The sequence below is a fragment of the Lissotriton vulgaris genome, chromosome 2_1 (genome assembly GCF_964263255.1).
Source record: "Lissotriton vulgaris chromosome 2_1, aLisVul1.2, whole genome shotgun sequence".
NCBI classification, from domain to species: Eukaryota; Metazoa; Chordata; class Amphibia; order Caudata; family Salamandridae; genus Lissotriton; species Lissotriton vulgaris.
The window spans coordinates 1,765,208,175-1,765,227,833 of record NC_141687.1 but is presented as its reverse complement, the minus strand read 5'-3'; the positions used below and the strand labels follow the sequence as shown (position 1 = coordinate 1,765,227,833).

The window sequence follows — 19,659 nt, the reverse complement described above, 5'->3', positions numbered from 1 at the left end:
GATCGATTGAACCGAGTGGTGCCTGTTGTTGAGCGTATGGATGGTGTGCGTGTCGTGGACCCGATTGATATAGTCCAAGCATTTGCCCTTCATTTTCAGGCGGTTTATGCGCCGGTCTCTGATAGGCCGGAAGAGGATTTGCATCTTTTGCTTCGAGATATCGCCCTCCCTAGCCTGTCTGACTCTGATAAGGAGCTTATGGAGGCAGATTTTTCCACCGATGAAGTAGCGCTCGCTATCCGTTCCCTTTGTTCTGGAAAGGCCTCGGATCCAAATGGTATACCGGTGGAACTGTATAAACTATGCCCCGACAAAATGGCGCCGTATCTTCGTCGGATGTTCCCATCATCGCGAGATCTCGGCTTTCTTCCTCGAGATCAGAGATTGGCATCCATTGTGGTCATCCATAAAGATGGCAAGCCCCGTGATCATTGCTCATCGTATAGACCGATTTCGCTCTTGAATGTTGAGCCCAAAATTCTCGCTAAACTTCTTGCAAATCGGCTGGTTACGGCGATTGCAGACTTGATCCACCCAGAACAATCTGGATTTATACCCCACGGAAATACCGCGCTCAATTTACGTCGCCTCCATGGCGCTTTAGCAAGGGCGGGGTCTCTCCGAGAGCCGCCCATTTTGGTTTCTCTTGATGCCTCGATAGCCTTCGACACGGTTGAGTGGCCATATTTGTGGGCTGCTCTTGCTAAGTTTGGGTTCGGCCCTAAATTCATTGGGTGGATTAGGCTTTTGTATGAGCAGCCGCTGGCACAGGTGGTGGTTAATAGTAGGGCTTCGGAGCCCTTCACCCTCGGACGGGGAACGAGACAGGGGTGCCCCTTGTCGCCGCTCCTCTTTGCGATTGCCCTTGAGCCCCTGGCTGCATGGTTGCGGTGGGAACCATCGCTTAAGGGCATCTGATGGTCGCCTGACTTCGAGGACCGGATATCACTCTATGCCGATGATATATTGTTGTATCTTACCTCTCCTCGTAAGTCGTTGGGCGTCCTGTTTGATGTGTTACGCTCCTTTGGGAGGAATTCCGGTCTGGTCATTAACTGGGCCAAGTCCTGTATTTATCCACTTACGGACAATGAGCAACTGTCCGATACCGGTTTCTAGGGATGGCTTTAAATACTTAGGGATCTATATTTCACTCGACCCCAAGGCCCGCTATGAGCGGAATTTGTTGCCTCCGCTCTCCCAGCTTCGGTCGGATGTTGGGGCGTGGTGCGGCTTGCCACTCTCCCCCTTGGGAAGGGCGGCCCTGTTCAAAATGATGTCTCTCCCCCGCTTCTTGTATGCCATTCAAAACACACTTGATTTGGTACCTGCCAGCTATTTCCGCGAGATCGAGGGCTTGCAGAGGCGGTTGGTATGGGGTGGGCGACCACGTATCGCACTGGCGAAATTGACCTTGCCATGGTACGATGGAGGTATCGCGTTGCCCGACATCAAGCGCTACTACTGGGCTTCCCAGTTGAGTGCTGTGAACCACGCTATGTATGGCCCTGTCCCGAACCCCGTTTGTGATGGACAGATGGCAACTCCCCGGGGGGGATTACAATCGAGCGCTCTATTCTAGAGCCGACCGGAAGCATCTCACAGGCCCTACTGCAGTGGCGGTGCCAGTTTGGGGAAGCGCTACCGCCGCCACGGGATGGACGGATAAATTGACGAAATTGACCCCATTATACGCTGCGGAAGCGCTAGGTGGCCTGTGGTCGTCTAAGGGTTTTGACAGATGGGACCTCATCGGCATCAGCAGGGTGGGCGACCTCTGGGACAAGGGCAAAGTCAAGACCTTCGAGGCACTCCAGCGGGAATATAAACTGAGCGACAGGGAATATTACCGGTACCTCCAAATCAGCCATGCGATTAACTCGGTTTTCCCGGCTGATACTTCTATCTCAGAGTCCTCCCCCCTTGAGGATAGAGTGCTTGATGGATACGTCCCCGACAGCACTATATCTCTCATTTATAAGAAACTGATCAACGATTGTTCGGATCTCCTTCTCCTACTGCGAAATGCTTGGACCAGTGATGGGTTAGAACTGGACGATGAAGACTGACAGGCGGCGATATCTTCCCCTAAGGAGGTTGCGATTCCGGCACGTCTTAGATTGGTGCAACTCAAAATACTGCATCGGGTGTGTGTCACGGGTCCACGACTGATACATATGGGTTTTTCTGTGGATGGGTTGTGTAGGCGCGGATGTGGTATGCTGGCTACCTTTTTGCATATCCTCTGGGAATGTCCGGAGGTGGTGACGTATTGGCGCAGAGTGCATGCGGTTATGGGTGAAGTGACTGGGGTAGTGTTGTTACCTGAGGCCAGACGTTGTCTGTTGAATGTCTGGGAACCAAATGACTGTACTGTTGCTCAAACTCAATGGGTTACATTGGGTAATATGGTTGCTAAACGGGACATAGCCCAGTTATGGGGTTCCCCAAGGTCGCCGACGCTCCTAACGTGGAAAGAAAATATGGACTGGTCCATGTTCAGAGAGAAAACAGTATATGTCTCCCGCGGCAGACCCAAGAAATGGGGCAGGATCTGGGGTCAATGGAACGCATACCGTGGAGAGATTTGCACACCTCCCCCCATTCACCGACCTTCCGGATCCACTCCTTCTCCCTTGACCGTGCGTTCCCTGTACTTCGTTTTCGTTGACTACACTGTATGATTTTGCTCCCGGGTCCCCCCCTATCCTCCCTGATACTGCTCCTGTCTTATACTGTAACACGTCTTTCACCCGCCTCCCACTGCCATGAGGGACAGCCAGTTTTTCCACAGTAACACCTCGATCTTTTTTGTGTTTTGTTTGTGATTTTCTTTATATAAAAGATAAAATGTGAAACCTTTCACTGATCCTGGTTATACCACCTGCTTCTACATGATCACGAACTATCGCTGCCGGACCCCCGGGTTCTCGGCTGAAGAGCGGTGTATTTTGATGTTGATGTTGTTGTGTTTGACTGGCCAGCCTCCGTGGTTGTAGGTCTGTAACTGTCTCCTTTTTTACATAATAAAGGTTTTAAAAAATAAAATAAAAAAAAAAAAAAAAAGAGATGAACTGTCCTCCTAGGGCTAGGCCATATCAGCAATTTGATTTTCTATACCAGAATCATGGCGAGACTGTGGTAGACTGAGGAAATTGTGTGTCACAAATATAAGAAATAAATTCCAGATGTAAAAGTGTGATATTGATATATATATTTTAAACGCAGAAGTTTTGTTTCCTTTTTCATTGTATAATTTTTACATTGATGATCAGCATATTAGAAAAACTACTAACCCAATCTGCTTTTCATATATGTTTTGACCAATATTACATATCCTATGCACTCACTCGTGAGAATCATGTTCTTATTTAGAAATCAGGTTTCTCAATAAGAATAATAAGAAACTGTGGACATTGCCATGACAGAAACATTCACAAAGGAAACATAAAGGCACTGCACCACAGCATGCTCTGCACTGGATTGATATTGTTCGTGTCATGTGACTTACTTTTGATGCCAGGGGGGGGGTTACTGATCGTAGGGCTCTTTGCAGATCATCCAATGGTTTCATAATCTCTTGTTAAAGCACTTAAAAATTCGTATACGACTGCCAGCTCCTAGAAGGAAGGTTTAGCTGCATAAGCAGACAGGAAGCAGCAGTGCTTTCGTTAACTGCTAAACCTTCAAAAGCGTCATTTTAATTAGTATGTCACTACCCATATTCATTCTGCTTCACAGCGCAATGTGGTTCTCCACTTGATTCGTTCATCAAGCATATGGAGGCTGTGAGGTCACCTGTACACATCATCTCCCACACATAGCCTGGTCTCTGCAGCAATAGCCTTGGTATGGTTTGAAGCTATTTCTTTAATATCTGCTAAGAGAATATTGGGTTACAAATCTCAGAAATGTGCATTCCACCCATATGTCCTGGGAAAGGGGTGGCTGAATATTGTCAAGGAACAGATGTCTTCATTGTGCTGACAGACAGGTCTTGTGGATGCTTGTACTTTCATTCGGCTTCCTTTTGTTTTATTGCCAGAAAATACTCACGTTGCAAAAGAGGATTGATTTTTAAATGGTGGAGAGAAAAATGGGGGTGGGGTACTTTGGGGAGGTCCTGTATCCTCTGAAGAGAAATGTATTCGAATACCCTCATGTTGCCACTTCCCAACACGTTTCTTAGAATTGTAACATTGTACTCAGCCAGTCCCCCTAGTCTTTTGTGGGTCTCAATGAGGCAATATTACTAACAATCAAGAATCCTTAAACTGTCTTACTACCACCTGTGGTGGGGATGGGGGCAGTCGGCTGTCATTTAGCCGTCAGCCCTACCGTGCTGCAGTGCAACAGAATCCCAGCATGGGAGCTTATTGATGTAAGAAAGGCATAAAGTCAAAGCAGAGTCACAGAATTACCATAGGCAGACCAACCAAATATTTTTTGTTGGACAAACACAAGAGTGTTCTGGTCACAGCATTTCGTTACCACCCCTGAAGATTGCTGTTACCCCCTCCTAGTGGAACAAACTACTTGTTATATGTACTTGCCTGTTCATATTTTCAAAATGTGTTTGTTTTTTAAGGCCGCTCAAACGATATATATATATGTTCACGGAATGTCTCACACGGAGGCAAGGATGAGTCGCACTCGTGCTGGCAATTTTAAACATTTAAATTTCTGTTTGCAGAGCGACGCTGTGTATTCCGATGCATTTCGGTCAAAACCTTGACCTTCTTCGGGGAAAGTCGCCTCAGCATCTGCGCAGCCAAACACTTACTCGCCATATTGTTGCTCCCAATGTATATATATATATATATATATATATATATATATATATATATATATATATATATATATAAAATTTTTATATCTTGCTGGTCCTGTCTTGTAATTTCCCTCTAAGCCTACTCAGTTAAGTATGCACATCCGCCAGTCTGCTTAGTGTTTACCTAAAAATGCTAGAGCGTCTTACAGTGAATGTTTGCATCCATGTCTAATACTGTCACAAAGAAAATATGGAAAAGAACCGTTTGATGGGCCGGAGCTTCATGCCCATATCCTGAATACGATGTAAACACAATGGGGTAACCATGTGTCCCTCAGAACCTCTGTACCTATATGTGAAGCTACAGTGGTTCTGTAGGGTAGGAGACACTTTCTTAGCAAGTAGTGAAATGAATTAAAGATAGGTAGCTAAATACATACTGTACAAATCAGAGAATAGTTGCAACATAGCAAGCAAATTCAATGGTGTTGGAACACACAAATGCAGAACACTGGCTAATAGATGCTTTCAAAACTGGTATTTTATATGAATTAAAGTTTCCATGTATATTTACAAATATTCAAAGGGCTGTCAAAGTGAGATACAATATTGATGTGACATGTATTAAAGTGACATTGGGTGCTCAGTGATGGTGGTGCAGTGCATATATACAAAGTGTAGTTATGTACAAGTAAATCAAAGGGGAAAGGATGCTCAGAAAAAACAAAGAAAACAATGTCTCCGCTAAATAGCGCATTTGCTTATTGGGATGAGCCAAGAGGTTTGTTAGAGCTGAGCCATATATTATCGTCAACGTTTCGACCCTGGCAATGCGCTATTAGAGCGTCATGGCGGGTAGCTTCACACATATCCTGAATACAGCATGTCTTGAAGAGACAATGCAAGTGCTGTCTAGGCGAGACCTAAAAATCAGGCCATGCGCCCTTTGATAAACCTGCCCACCACCATTTACACTGCAACTATTGTTATTTGGCAATTTAAGAGATGGGCATCCTTCTTCTGATAATATCCCAAATCAAAGATATACCAATGATGAATGCCACACTGTTGATTTGCAGTAAATCAAAGATATGGATTAGGGACAAGTCAAAGATATGCCAGCAGAGCAATTATGTACTTTGTCATTAGTAAAATAATTTTCATTCATGAACCAAAATCTTTATGACTGTAGCGAATTATGAAGAAATGATATAATGCTTGTCATCTTTAGCCTTTATATGGTATTAGAAGTCAAAATGAGACCACCTGCACTCACTGGTTCCTGTTCTCAAGAGAAACTGCACATTCTACCCCTGCTGCCTGGGTCTTCTGCACAGCAGTTTAACTCTGCAGCTCTGAGATCTGAAGATGCTCAGAGAAGTCCGAGGTGAGTTGGTGGGGGTAAGAAAAGTAAGTAAGTTAGTGGTAAAAGGGTTAATGCTTGCACAAGTACAAATTAAAATAGGAGAGGAACCCACTTTTGTCGCACATGCATTTATATTCTGTAAGACACATCCTAATGTGATTTTAGTGTAAATTAAATGGCAAGAAACTAAAGTGAAAGTCAACATGCTACTTCATTCTCCCAGAAAGTAAGAGGACCATGAACCTAAAGAAAATATCTACATTTACACCTACTAAACATTTTGATGTGTCCATAGCTTGTTCAAATCTTCACACAAAAATGTCCTGGGCTCGCTCTCGTAATATAGAGGTGCACTCTCATCAAGGTAATTTCATTTTCCACAAAAACAGGCTAAACTGACTCATGGCCGGGTCAACCAAAAAAAGCGAGTGTTAGTGATACTAACTAAAACCAGTTACATCGCACTATGAACACATGGTGTTACACCCTCAACATACCGAACGGTATTTGACTCGGTCAGATGTTTGTTCTGTCAACATTAATATTCAGAGAAATAAGTCCCCTGCTTCTATGTCTCCAATAAGGCCTCAAAAAATCATTAAACAAGTTACTAGACCTGCAGGTCTCGTAACTGAAAGAATCTACTTAACCTAACTGTAAAGTAATGGAACGGTAAATTGGTCTCAAATTGTGTAATCCTAGGCAAATGTTTTGAAGAGCTGCCTATATCTTCATTATCACATTTGAGAGCACCTTCAAATATGTGAGGTCAACATTACTGCTGGACAAAAAAATTCTTGTTTGATTAAATAGACTTAACGTTTGCTCCAAATAGAATAAAAATCTAGTCCACATATGGTGTACACATGATCCTTGACTTGCTTTTTAACCTCTTGGTCGCGGCGGTAATTCCGCCACGGCGCTGGGGGGCAGGGCGGTCCGCGCGGCGCCACCATGCTCGTGACGGAATCACTCCATCACGAGCGCCCTGTGCTTGTGACGGAGTGGTCTTGTCACGGGCCCGCCCGCTCAATAGAACGCCCGCGCAGGCGCAGAACTCCTCCAGCGTGAGCGGGAGGGAGGGGGGGTGCCGTGACGGAACCACTCCGTCACCAGCACAGAGCGTCCGTGGCTCGTGACGGAGTGGTTCCGTCACGACCAAGGAAGAGGTTAAGTTCACTAACAGCATTGCTATCAGGCAGGAATGTTTCTCAGCTCATGTTTAGAGACTCACTTTTAATAAATATGGGACCATATGTAGAGAATTTAGAGTTTGCCATTTCCTAATTGTGATTCTTTGTGAATTGCAATTAGGAAATTGCAAGTCCTAATGTACAAAAACCTAAATGTTGGAAATAGCGATTCCAAATGGGGTCCTGACAGACCCACCTCATGAATAATAAATGAGGTAGGTCGCAGTTTGCAACCCATTATGAATTGCAGCCATCACAGGGATGGTGGCCTGCTGGTGTAAGCAGACTACCACATCTGTGATTGCTTTTTTTTTTTTTTTTTTAAATGTAGCCCGTTTTCCTCACAGGAAAACGGGTTGTGTTTATAAAGAAAAAAAATGAAACGTTTAAGTTTTTTAAAAGCAGGCAGTGGTCCAAGGGACCACTACCTGCTCTTAAAAATTAACAAATATTTTCATCAATATTCCCATTTGCAAATGGTTACCACCACCCTTGAGAGAAGAAGAAAACAAATAATATTTTGCAACCATAATTTGGTAACGAAACATTCATACATACAACTGGTAATCGCTGTTCGGAAGAGACGTCCTAAATACTCCCCTTCTAAATACTGATTCGCAAACCCAAATTGCAATCAATAACAAGTTACCAAATTGCCATTTGGCTTTTGAACATTTTTTTTAACCCTTTTTTGCGGTCGTAAATGGCCTGATTCTGCAAAATGGGACGCTTGCGACCTCAAAAAATGTTTTGTACACATGACCCTATATTACTAAAGCATGATGAGGCAATGCGCTGTCATTTACTGACACTACATTTCCGAGTAGAATGGTGAAAAACTTTCCCCAATAACATGCAGTCTTACTGATACAACTATATAGTGTATAAATAATTATCTGTGAAAACTGGGTTGCAGCAAACATTTTTATTATTTGCACATCATGGAGTAAAATGTTCTGGATAGGTTTTCACCCTATTAAAATAGTTTTTCAACCTAGAACTACAAAATAAATAGCCTTTCATAACTGCTCAAATATATTTTGAAATGTTTGCACCGGTTCACTTATTAGCTATTTAAATTTTATGTGTTATAAAAAAACTGACACTATAGCCTTTAATTTCAAACTCTTTGTACAGCACCTCAGACAGTTCACTTTACAAAATACTGGAACAGTGCAGTCAGAGAAAGAAAAGTGATTGTAAGATGAAGTAAACTGACTTTTGAACTCTGTCTCTGAACACAGAGCAAATGTGACAAGATAAAAACAAGATTTAAAGGCAGTTTTATTGCACCCTCACTTTCTGAGTGGATAAAACACCTGTTCTTTATCAGCTTGCCAGAATGGGTGGGTAGGCCCTAAATATAGCTCGCCCTGATAAAATCTGACTCACTATTGCGAGTGCGCAAGTAGATTTTTCTAGGCCTGTTGTGTACTGTTGATGGGTTAGGGGCATTTGATTACGATTCATCAGTTAATTTAAGTTACTACACCTGTAGGCCTGGCAATATGGTTTTGATTTTTCATGCACAACAGGGCACACCATTACATTCAGAGGACTGGAGACTGCGGGTACCGTAAAATGTTATCAGACCTTCAGGTGTAGTGAGTTGAATAATGTACTTAACCTGACTGTAATGTACTTGACCTATAACTAGTCTCAAATTATGTGATCATAGGCATTATTTCACCAAGGTGCCGTTTTCTTCATTATCAAATTAGAACACCTTTAAATTTGCCAGTTCAGCATATCTACTGTGCAAAAAACTATTTAGTCTGATTTAATAGACTAAACTTTTGCTCCATGTATAATAACAATCTAGCAAACATGACCCACAAATTGCCTCAGAGTTCACCATTAGCATTGTTACCAGGATGGGGGCAAGACGGTTTCTCAGTTTATATTTGAAAAATCTCAATTTTAATAAATATATTACTAAAGCATAATGTGGTAGTGCATTACCTTTTACAAAGACCTTTACTTTTGAAATCGCCACAAGCTTTCCCATAGACATTCAATTTTACTGAGGAAACTATATAACAGACCAACTATAATTTGTGGAAATCTAGTTTTAGCAAATATTTATTGTTTGCACATCACCAAGTGGAGTATTCAGATTTGTTTTTATCCTATTAAATCTTTCTTTCCATCTCACTTCAGAATTACAAAAAAAGTGCTTCCCTAACTACTGAAATATATTTTGATATTATTTGTACAGTTTATTTACAGGTTATTTAAATGTTGTGTGCCCAGCAAGATTAACAGACAGCTCACTTTACAAAATCCTCTACCTATGCAGTCCGAAAAAGAAAAAAAAACAACAATGCCCTAGTCAAAATACGCAGCAATTTGAAAGAAGACATAAGCTAACATTTGACCAATGTCTTTGAATGCATAGCAAGTGTGACAAGATAAAAACAAGATTTAAAGGTATCCTAATTGCTCATTCTTTTTCTAAATGAACAGAGAGCCTGTTCTTGGCCATATCAAGCACCCTCACCAGACCAGGCTAGTAGGCCCTAAAAATAGCTAGCCCTGATCAAATCTGACTCACCATAGCGAGTAGATTTCTCGAGGGATGGATTAATATTTAAAATTATTGAACTTGGTGCGACTGCCTGCACTTGGTAAGCACACAGTCCTGTGGTTAACTTTACCAGGGTCTAGTTATCTCCATGGCAACAAGTCACCTTGAAAATGACTTGTCTATCCTTCAACTAAAACAATGGATTAAGGGACCTATACACACTTAAGGGCATACATTGGATCTTCTGTTCTCTAATATAGAAGACATTACAGTGAAAGAGATTAAAGCAGTCACATGGACCGATCATTCAGTAATTAGCTTCACTCTCCCCACACATGAAAAACTAGTAAGAGTCACCAAACCCATGCACGAAACATACAGAGAATGGAAATTGGTATCACCTGACTCATTTTCCCACCATTTTTCTACCAACAGACTAGCAAGTCTGGAGAAACTATCCCCTACCATAGGCGCACTGCACCTTGAAACAGAAATTACCAAAACGTCAGACCAACTCGCACCAAAAACTAAATCCAAACCCAGGAAACAGCATCCGAAAAGTGGTATACTGTAGAACTTAAAACACTGGAACACAAGTGGAGGCTGTCCAGACTGGACTCTTATAAATTAGTGTTTAAAACACAACTTAGGGGCTATACCCAGGCAATCAAGAAAACTAAAAAAGCATATTTTACACAACAAATTAATGAGAATACAAATTAGGCAAAAGAGCTCTATAAAATAGTTTGCGAGCTATGCAACCCAATCTGCATGTCATAAACTCTGCCGCCTTCAGTAGACAGCTGTGAAAAAATTAGCAATTTCTTCACGGACAAAATAGATACGATCTACTCGTCATTTAACAACATCCCCCAGTACATACCGTCAACTGGGAAAACACTGACCCTCATGCAGACAGCCCTGCACATTTAGACAGCTTTACCCCTTTCACAGAAAACGAGATCGTCAGACCCATGTCCGCACTTTATCTTCTCACAACTTACACCTATTCTGTGCCCTTACATCACACAGCTGCTTAACCAATCACTGGAGACAGAGGCCTTTCCAGAGGTCTGGAAACAAGCCTTAGTAACCCCGCTACTGAAAAAGGTAGGATCTGATGTTAACAATCCAGCCAACTACAGGCCAATTTCACAGCTTGCCTACCTCTCCAAGGTCCTGGAGAAACTTGTAAATAGACAGCTAATAAACTACCTAGAATCAAACGAGCTGGTGGATCCCACACAAACAGGTTTCAGGGCTCCTGGCTGCCTTAGACAATGTAAGATCGCTGTTGGATCAGGGGAAGGCTGTAGCCCTGATCCTGTTAGACCTGTCGGAAGCTTTCGACACGGTCTCCCATCAACTTTCACTGGAAAAATTATATGAAAAAGGGATTCATGCTAAGGCTCTGAAATGGCTGAGTTAATTTCAATGTAACAAAACTCAAACTGTACAGCTGGGTACCTTTTCTTCCACCTCAAAAAACCTTAATTGCGGGGTTCCGCAGGGAGCATCTCTAAGCCCCACATTATTTAACGCCTATGTTTCATCTTTGGCAAAGATTGGCATGAAATGGGGCTTTGGAATCTGTTCCTATGCGGGCGACACCCAACTGACAATAGCCTAAGGAAACGAGCACGATGACACCAGAACCAAACTCAATAATTGTCTCACTGAGATGGCACACTGACGTCAGAGCATTGATTAAAAGCTCAATACAGAGAAATCAGAATTCCTGCTTCTCAGCTGGGCCAATCACATTTGGGAATGATTCTGGTGGCCCCACTCATTGGGCATGGCGCCAGCACCAAAACAGTGTGTCAAAAACCTGGGCATCACCATTGACAATACTTTGTCGATGAAAAATCTTGTGCGAATCCTATGTGGCAGAAGCTTTGCCACCCTGAACCTCCTAAAAAGACTACTTCCCCTGCTTGCCTGCCTGGTATCGTTGACTGCGCCATTATATCATTGTACTCGCGCTGTATTGCAAGCGCCACTGTATCATTGTGCTCACGCTGTATTGCGAGCGCCATCATATCATTATACTCACGCTGTATTGCGAGCGCCATTATATCATCTCGTGGACATTTGCAGGCGCTTCTGGGGTAATTCAAATCTAATCGCAGCGCTTTATTTCGCGCACTCACAGCTGCAGCGCGATTTAGCATTTCACCCAGTGTCTGTGCCCCCGCCTACCTCCAGTCTCGTGTTTCTGGCGCTGCCGCCATTGTTGTTGTTGTTGGTGGTGCCTCAGAGCCCGTCCCCCATAGCCCGCCCCGACTCCCAGCTGACCCTCCCTCGCCCCCACCCCCTCCACCATCCATATATGACAGATGCCTTTGCGCGCAGCGTTCACGCGCAGCGATCGCGCCAAAGGTAAGCCCGTCTACGCCCGTCTGCGCCTGGACCGCGCCCGACCCCCTGGTCCTTTCAACACCCAACCGACTATAATCACCTACGATGCCGCTACTCTCCTTGCCCTCAACCCCGGTCGCAAACCACTATGCTGCGAAGCCACCCCAGGACGTATCCACGGCCCATTCGCCTGCCTCCCCTGCAAGTTCAACTGCTTCAGGACCCCCACCAAACCCACTTTGTCCACACACAGCTCCGACTCTAACCGCCTAAAGTGCATCCTGCTCAACACTCGCTCGGTCCACAGACACGCAACTGAACTCTGGTACCTACTCGACACTGCGTCACCGGACGTCGCCTTCCGTACAGAAACATGGATAAACACATCATCAGCTCCCGACATCGCCATAGCCTTACCGGACGCTTACAAGATTATCCGAAAAGACCGCACCAACCAAACAGGAGGAGGCATCGCCATCATCCACAGGAACACCATCAAAATCACGACCAGCTCCGACGATAATCTTGCAAACACAGAACATCTCCACTTTCAGATCCACACCGACCCCAGGACCACACTTAGAGGCACCCTCATCTACAGGCCTCCAGGTACCAGCACTCAATTCAGCGATGACATCACGGACTTCGTCAGCCCACATGCCCTCGCCTCCGAGAACTACATTCTTTTAGGAGACCTCAACTACCACCTGGAAAACAAACACGACAGCAACACCACCTCCCTTCTGGACAACCTGGCCAATCTCGGACTCAAACAACTTGTTGACACCCCCACCCATGCAGCCGGACACACGCTCGACCCCATCTTCACCTCCAGCAAGCATATCTCCTTCGATCGCACAACATCTCTCCATTGGACGGACCACAGCTGTGTTCACTTCAGCTACAAAACCACCCTGAACCACAACCGCCCACAACCTATTCCTCGGAGAAACTGGAACAAAATCACCTCCGACCAACTCCTCACATCACTCAACCAAAACCCTCCCACCCTCTCTTTGGACCCAAACCAAGCGGCCACCAATCTCAAGCAATGGATCATTCACAGTGCTAACGAATTAGCACCCCTGAAAAAGCACCAGATCAGGTCAGCCAGCAAAAAGGCTCCCTGGTTCAATGATGACCTTAAAAAAATCCAAGAAGCTATGCCGCATCCTGGAGAAAACATGGAGAAAAAACCCAACCACCGACAACATGGCCACCCTCAAGGCAGCCACCCGCAAGCACCACCAACTGATTCGATCCGCCAAGAAATCAGCATTCAAGGATCGTCTCGACAACAACACTCACAACAGCAAGGAACTCTTCAACATAGTCAAAGAATTCACCAACCCCACCGCCGCATCTAACGACATCAATCCCTCCCAAGACCTCTGCGATGCGCTATCCTCCTTCTTCTACAACAAAATTGCCGACATCCACAACAGCTTCAAGAATACTCCCTATGAACAACCCTCCCCACCCCCCTCAGATCCTACTCCGCCAACTAACAACCTTAGTACCTGGAACCCAATCACCACTGAAGACACCACCCGCCTAATGAACTCTATCCACTCTGGCTCGCCAACCGACCCCTGCCCCCACCACATCTTCAACAAAGCTGACTCCATCATCACACCCCATCTCCGTGATGTCATCAACTGCTCGTTCAACTCTGCCACCTTCCCAGAAAGCTGGAAACACGCCGAACTCAGCGCCCTTCTGAAGAAACCCACAGCAGACCCCTCTGAACTTAAAAATAACCGACCCATATCCCTCCTCCCATTCCCGGCCAAAGTCATTGAGAAAGCCGTCAACAGCCAGCTCGCCACCTTCCTTGAATCCAACAACTCCCTCGATCCAGCTCAATCCGGGTTCCGAGCCAAACACAGCACCGAAACCGCCCTCATTGCAGCGACTGACGACATCCGAACACTACTGGACAACGGAGAAACAGTGGCCCTCATTCTACTCGACCTCTCTGCCGCTTTCGACACAGTCTGCCACAGCACCCTTATGCAACGCCTCAGCAACATCGGCATACAAGGAAAAGCCTTGGACTGGATCATCTCCTTCCTCACTGGGAGAACTCAAAGAGTCTGGACTTCCCCCATTCAACTTGGAGGCCACTGAAGTCATCTGTGGCGTACCACAAGGATCTTCACTCAGTCCCACCCTCTTCAACGTTTACATGAGTCCACTCGCCTCCATCGCGCGTCAAGACAACCTCAACATCATCTCCTACGCCGACGACACCCAGTTAATCCTTTCCCTCACCAAAGACCCCAACACCGCCAAAACCAATCTTCACGAAGACATGAAAGAAGTAGCCGAATGGATGAAGGATAGCCGCCTAAAGCTCAACTCAGACAAAACGGAGGTGCTCATCCTTTGGGTCTTCCCCCTCGGCCTGTGACGACTCTTGGTGGCCCTCCTCTTTGGGCACAGCTCCCACACCCACAGACCATGCACGTAACCTCGGCTTCATCCTAGACTCCTCTCTCTCGATGTCCAGACAAGTCAACGCAGTCTCATCCTCCTGCTTCAACGTATTCCGCATTCTCAAAAAGATCTTCCGCTGGATCCCCCTCGAGACTAGAAAGACTGTCACCCACGCACTGGTCACGAGTCGACTGGATTATGGTAACACACTATACGCCGGAATCACAGCAAAATTACAGAAAAAAACTCCAACGCATCCAAAACGCATCAGTGAGACTCGTATTAGACATCCCTCACCATGATCACATCACCGGACACCTAAAAGACCTCCACTGGCTTCCCGTCAACAAAAGAATTACTTTCCGCCTTCTCACCCACGCACACAAGGCCCTCTACAAGCTAGGACCCGAATGCCTCAACAATCGTCTGTCCGTCTACAAACCCACTCGCCAACTAAGATCGTCCAATCAAGCCCTCGCCGCAGTCCTGCGCATCCGAAAATCCACCATGGGTGGTAGATCCTTCTCCTTCCTTGCTGCCAAGACCTGGAACTCACTCCCCACTCACCTCCGCCTTACTCAAAACCACATCTCCTTCAGAAAAGAACTTAAAACCTGGCTATTCGACAAATAATGAACCCCTTCCCCAAGCGCCTTGAGACCCTCTGGGTGAGTAGTGCGCTTTATAAATGCCAGAACTTGAACTTGAACTAGATGCCTATGGTCACACTCCTTAGCATTAGCCGAAACCAATAGAATCAGTAAGAGCATGACAGTTGGATGCTCTTTTTCGCACCATGCAGCATTTCATTGGAATGAGCTTCCGCAGGAGTTACGACTAACAGATGAACACATGACGTTCAGGAAGAAACTCAAAACATACCTATTTCCCTAACTCACCCATCTGCCGCTGCCCCTATTAATCACAACCTGTCCCGCCACGTCTCTGCTATACCTAGCGCTGTGATAGGTCTATGGGATGAATGTTGAGCTTTATAAATAAATAAATAAATGGGTGTGGAGTTACTGGGCATTCTGAGTACAACCTTGGGAAATGGGGAATTACCAGATAGATTGATAATGTGTCCCATTCATCTTTCCTCTCCACAGTTTACCTAGGGGTTTCCGCTGGGGTAAACAAGACATGCATGTGGTGCTTCTTCTGACCTCATAATTACATTGGGCTCATATTATTAGGCCAATTCGAATTAACAGGTCACTTACAATGAAGCGCTGCTGTGTTTTATTTTTTACAACAGCGATGAGAGCAAGTTATAAAGGGATTATTAACTTCAAAAGAAAACATTTACAGCTAAGGAGTTAATAGTCTTTCTAGCCCTGGTTTTATTTTATTATTTGCACACTCATACTTAACGTTTTGCTTTTCCACAAAAAATTAATAGGATAGCTAAACAAAGAACAATGAGATTCACATTCCTAACATGGGACAACTTGTAATGTTCTGAGACTTGAGTTGGACAAATTTGTTTTTTTGTCCTGGTGCATGAGTGTAGATGACCCAAACAGTTTACGCACTGGCAACAGTGTGGATTATTTTTTAAACCTTGTGTTTTTATCCGTGCATAAAACAGTGGTCTCTTGAAAGAACACTAGACATTACATCATGGTTTGTTAATGTTACCTACACAGTGACTCATCCCCAATACGAGCCAGACTAACAAATAATTTGCTGAGACTTACTCTTGTAGCACTTCTGAAAACCAGAAGCGAGCGCGGGACACTAAGAGTTTTAGTCACACCTATTTTTATTTACATCAAAATCTTGGTGAATCGTGTCACTGTTCTTAACATACATAGTGGGCACATGACTTTATGGCGCTTGGAAAAAAATATTTCAAACCTGTATGTCATTTAATAATGCAAATGCATTCTGGGAGTTGTAGTCCAAGTTATTTGCAAAACTGACCAGATTAAAACACGATTTACATTTTGTTTTAAAGATAGCCCAAGAAAAAAGATTGACATGTGAGCAGAGAGTAATATAACCACCCCGAAGAACCCTAAAACAGAACGATTTCCTTACAGAGTATGCTGTCGTTAACTGAATATTAAAGTAGTCTGCACTTTGAGGCTGCTATACAGTACCGTGATGCAATCAAGTCCACCCACACTGGAGAGTCTACTCACCAGCATGGATCCCAGTCCCGGGTGCGGACGTCGGTTCATTTGCCCCTGGTTTCCTCATAATACTATCGATAAGTAAGGAGTCGGCATCTCCGCAGCTGGAATCCGTCCCCTGATACAGGCGGGCGTGTGCAGAGTAGACACTGGACACAGAAGACAGTACCAGGAATACATGCAGTTAACCACAGCCAAGCAAAGGTCACTACAACCAATCCTCAGCCACGTTGCAAGATCAGGAACCTCAGAGCACATAAAGCAACTGACACAAGTTCCCCCAGTCAATCCCATGCCACGGTGCAGGCTTCGGAGCCTCATAGCCAATGAAAAAAAACTGAGTGCGGTTCTCATATCCAATCACATATTCAACAATTTGATTAGCCAATCGTAGGTCACAACACGTTTATCCACCCGTAAAAAGAACTACAATGAAAACTCTCTTGCTTGATTGGATGAGACTACTTCCCGTCCACGGCTCGGAGAGGAGACATGGGTTGAGAAGAAGCAATTAATTAGGAAAAGATTGGTCTTCCTTATCGGGTAACAGAATATCCTGGGAATTTTCTGACTTTTGCTAGTTCTTCTGTATGTATTTAAGTATATCCTAAATGCTAACATTTTAGAAGAGAAAAGCGCGAGATTAAAAAAAAGAACTAGGAGGATGCAACAGAAGGAGATGTCATTTTTGGCCCGAGACTCCCGATTTTCAAGCAAAAAAGTGACTTTTTTTTCCAGCTAAATCGGGTCTATTGGCATATATGATTTTATATATATATATATATATATATATATATATATACACACACACATATCAGAATTCGCGCACGAAACCTATAAATTGGGGGGAGGGAAGTATCAGTATGTGGCATAGAAATTTGAAGGGGATGGAGTCACGAGAGGTGTAGCTTGAAAAGCAGAGTCTGCTAGTCAATTTGTACATTGAACACACGACTAAAGCGGGAAGAGGATGTAATAAAAAGACGAAAAGCCTACAAATTCCAACGGGACCGTTTGGATTATGAGCACGGGCAAATATTCACTTTCTCCAAAAGATACGATAGTATTAAACTGACCCAATGTAAACAAGATACTGCAATCTCTACTGCATCAGGGTCAACCCCCTGCAATACCCGCCAGGAGACTCCGTCCATCTCAGGGGAAAGCTCACAGATGGACAGTGAGTCAGACTCCGAAGCAAAACGCAATCAAAGGTCGGGGTTTCACAAATTTACCCCGTCCCAAGAGATGGCGGTAGTCCAGCAGGATCGAAAATTAACCCTCCGATCTGGTACACAAGGAGCCGCCTCCAACAAAACAGAAAATGCTCAGAAAGGCTGAAATGCAACAAGAGGCGCAAATGCAAGAGGGAGGCAAAGGAAGCAGAAAGCAAAGTGGCAACAGAACCAAACTCCCAAACAGTAGATACCAAGACAGTGGTCAATTGAACGGATACGGTGCTCACTCCCAGCGAAACAAAAATCTTATCGCTGGGTCTCTCCTACTGTGCACAAGGAGACTTTGATTATGCAGGCACAAGAATTGACTTATTTAAATTTGTCCGTAAACTGAAACTAAAAAAACATCATAGCGGACACAAGGGAATATTATCTACTCAAGTTCCTGATAGAGACTTAACATTGTCCAGTTCGTCTATTACTGGACAAGCTTTAACTCAAGAACTTTTAGAACTACAGGCCACAGATAATGCAATTACACAACCGGCCCTAGGAGGGGAACCAGGTCTTGCCCTTTGCACAACCCCTTTCAAACCCAAATCCAAATTCTGTCCACTAATGAACGGATACGGTGCTCACTCCCAGCGAAACAAAAATCTTATCGCTGGGTCTCTCCTACTGTGCACGAGGAGACTTTGATTATGCAGGCACAAGAATTGACTTATTTAAATTTGTCCGTAAACTGAAACTAAAAAAACATCATAGCGGACACAAGGGAATATTATCTACTCAAGTTCCTGATAGAGACTTAACATTGTCCAGTTCGTCTATTACTGGACAAGCTTTAACTCAAGACCTTTTAGAACTACAGGCCACAGATAATGCAATTACACAACCGGCCCTAGGAGGGGAACCAGGTCTTGCCCTTTGCACAACCCCTTTCAAACCCAAATCCAAATTCTGTCCACTAATGCTTAAGGACAATTTGGACATATTCCGTGATCGAATGGCATCTGATCTGAAAGAACTGCAAGTGAAAAATGCCAACGCTAAAAAACGCCGCAACTACAGAGATTTGCAGTATCACAACCTTATGGAAAAATTGAGAAGTAACAAGCAAGTGGTGATCAGGCAATCAGACAAAGGTGGGAACGTTGTGTTATGGCCGAGGAACATGTACCTGGAGGATGCTCTTAAACAGTTGAATGATAGAGTCTGTTACAGACGAACAAATGCCCTGGAGGTACAAGGAGCCAAAAATGAGATCAACTCCAAACTCATGGCCTGGAGAAGTAAAGGATTATTGACTATTGAGGAGTTAAAATATTTGAAGAATGATTTCCCTGTAACTCCTGTGATCTACTTCATCCCTAAAATACACAAGGACTGTAAACAACCCCCTGGACGACCGATTATGTCGGCCCGAAACAGCTTCTTGGAAAATGTCAGCAGATATATTGATTTTTCCTGCAAGAGCATGTCAGGAATCTGCCGTCCTTCATCCTGGACACAGGAGATCTTTTGAAAAAACTGTCAGGTTTTGAGTGGAAACGGACTTATCTCCTGGTGTCTCTGGATGTAACCGCTCTTTATACAAGTATTCATCACAGAGACGGTATAAGGGCCACACAACATTTTCTGAACAAGAGACCTACTAGATACAGTGAACACACTAAGATGATTGTC

The 19,659-nt window shown here is 44.4% G+C and overlaps 1 protein-coding gene across 6 annotated transcripts in view; it reads right to left on the bottom strand.

Annotated features, from left to right (window-relative positions):
* C2_1H11orf24 (chromosome 2_1 C11orf24 homolog) overlaps positions 1 to 17,062 on the bottom strand; it is a 300,999-nt gene extending 283,937 nt beyond the window's left edge. For 3 of the 6 annotated variants that reach the window (XR_015308516.1, XM_086957819.1, XM_086957823.1), the window contains exon 1: positions 16,805 to 16,944. The gene's annotated coding sequence lies outside the window, so the exon portion shown is untranslated. Of the gene's footprint in view, positions 1 to 16,804 lie in introns of all 6 variants that reach the window. The other 3 variants (XM_086957821.1, XM_086957820.1, XM_086957818.1) reach the window with 2 other exon arrangements.
* Positions 17,063 to 19,659: the final 2,597 nt, after the last annotated feature.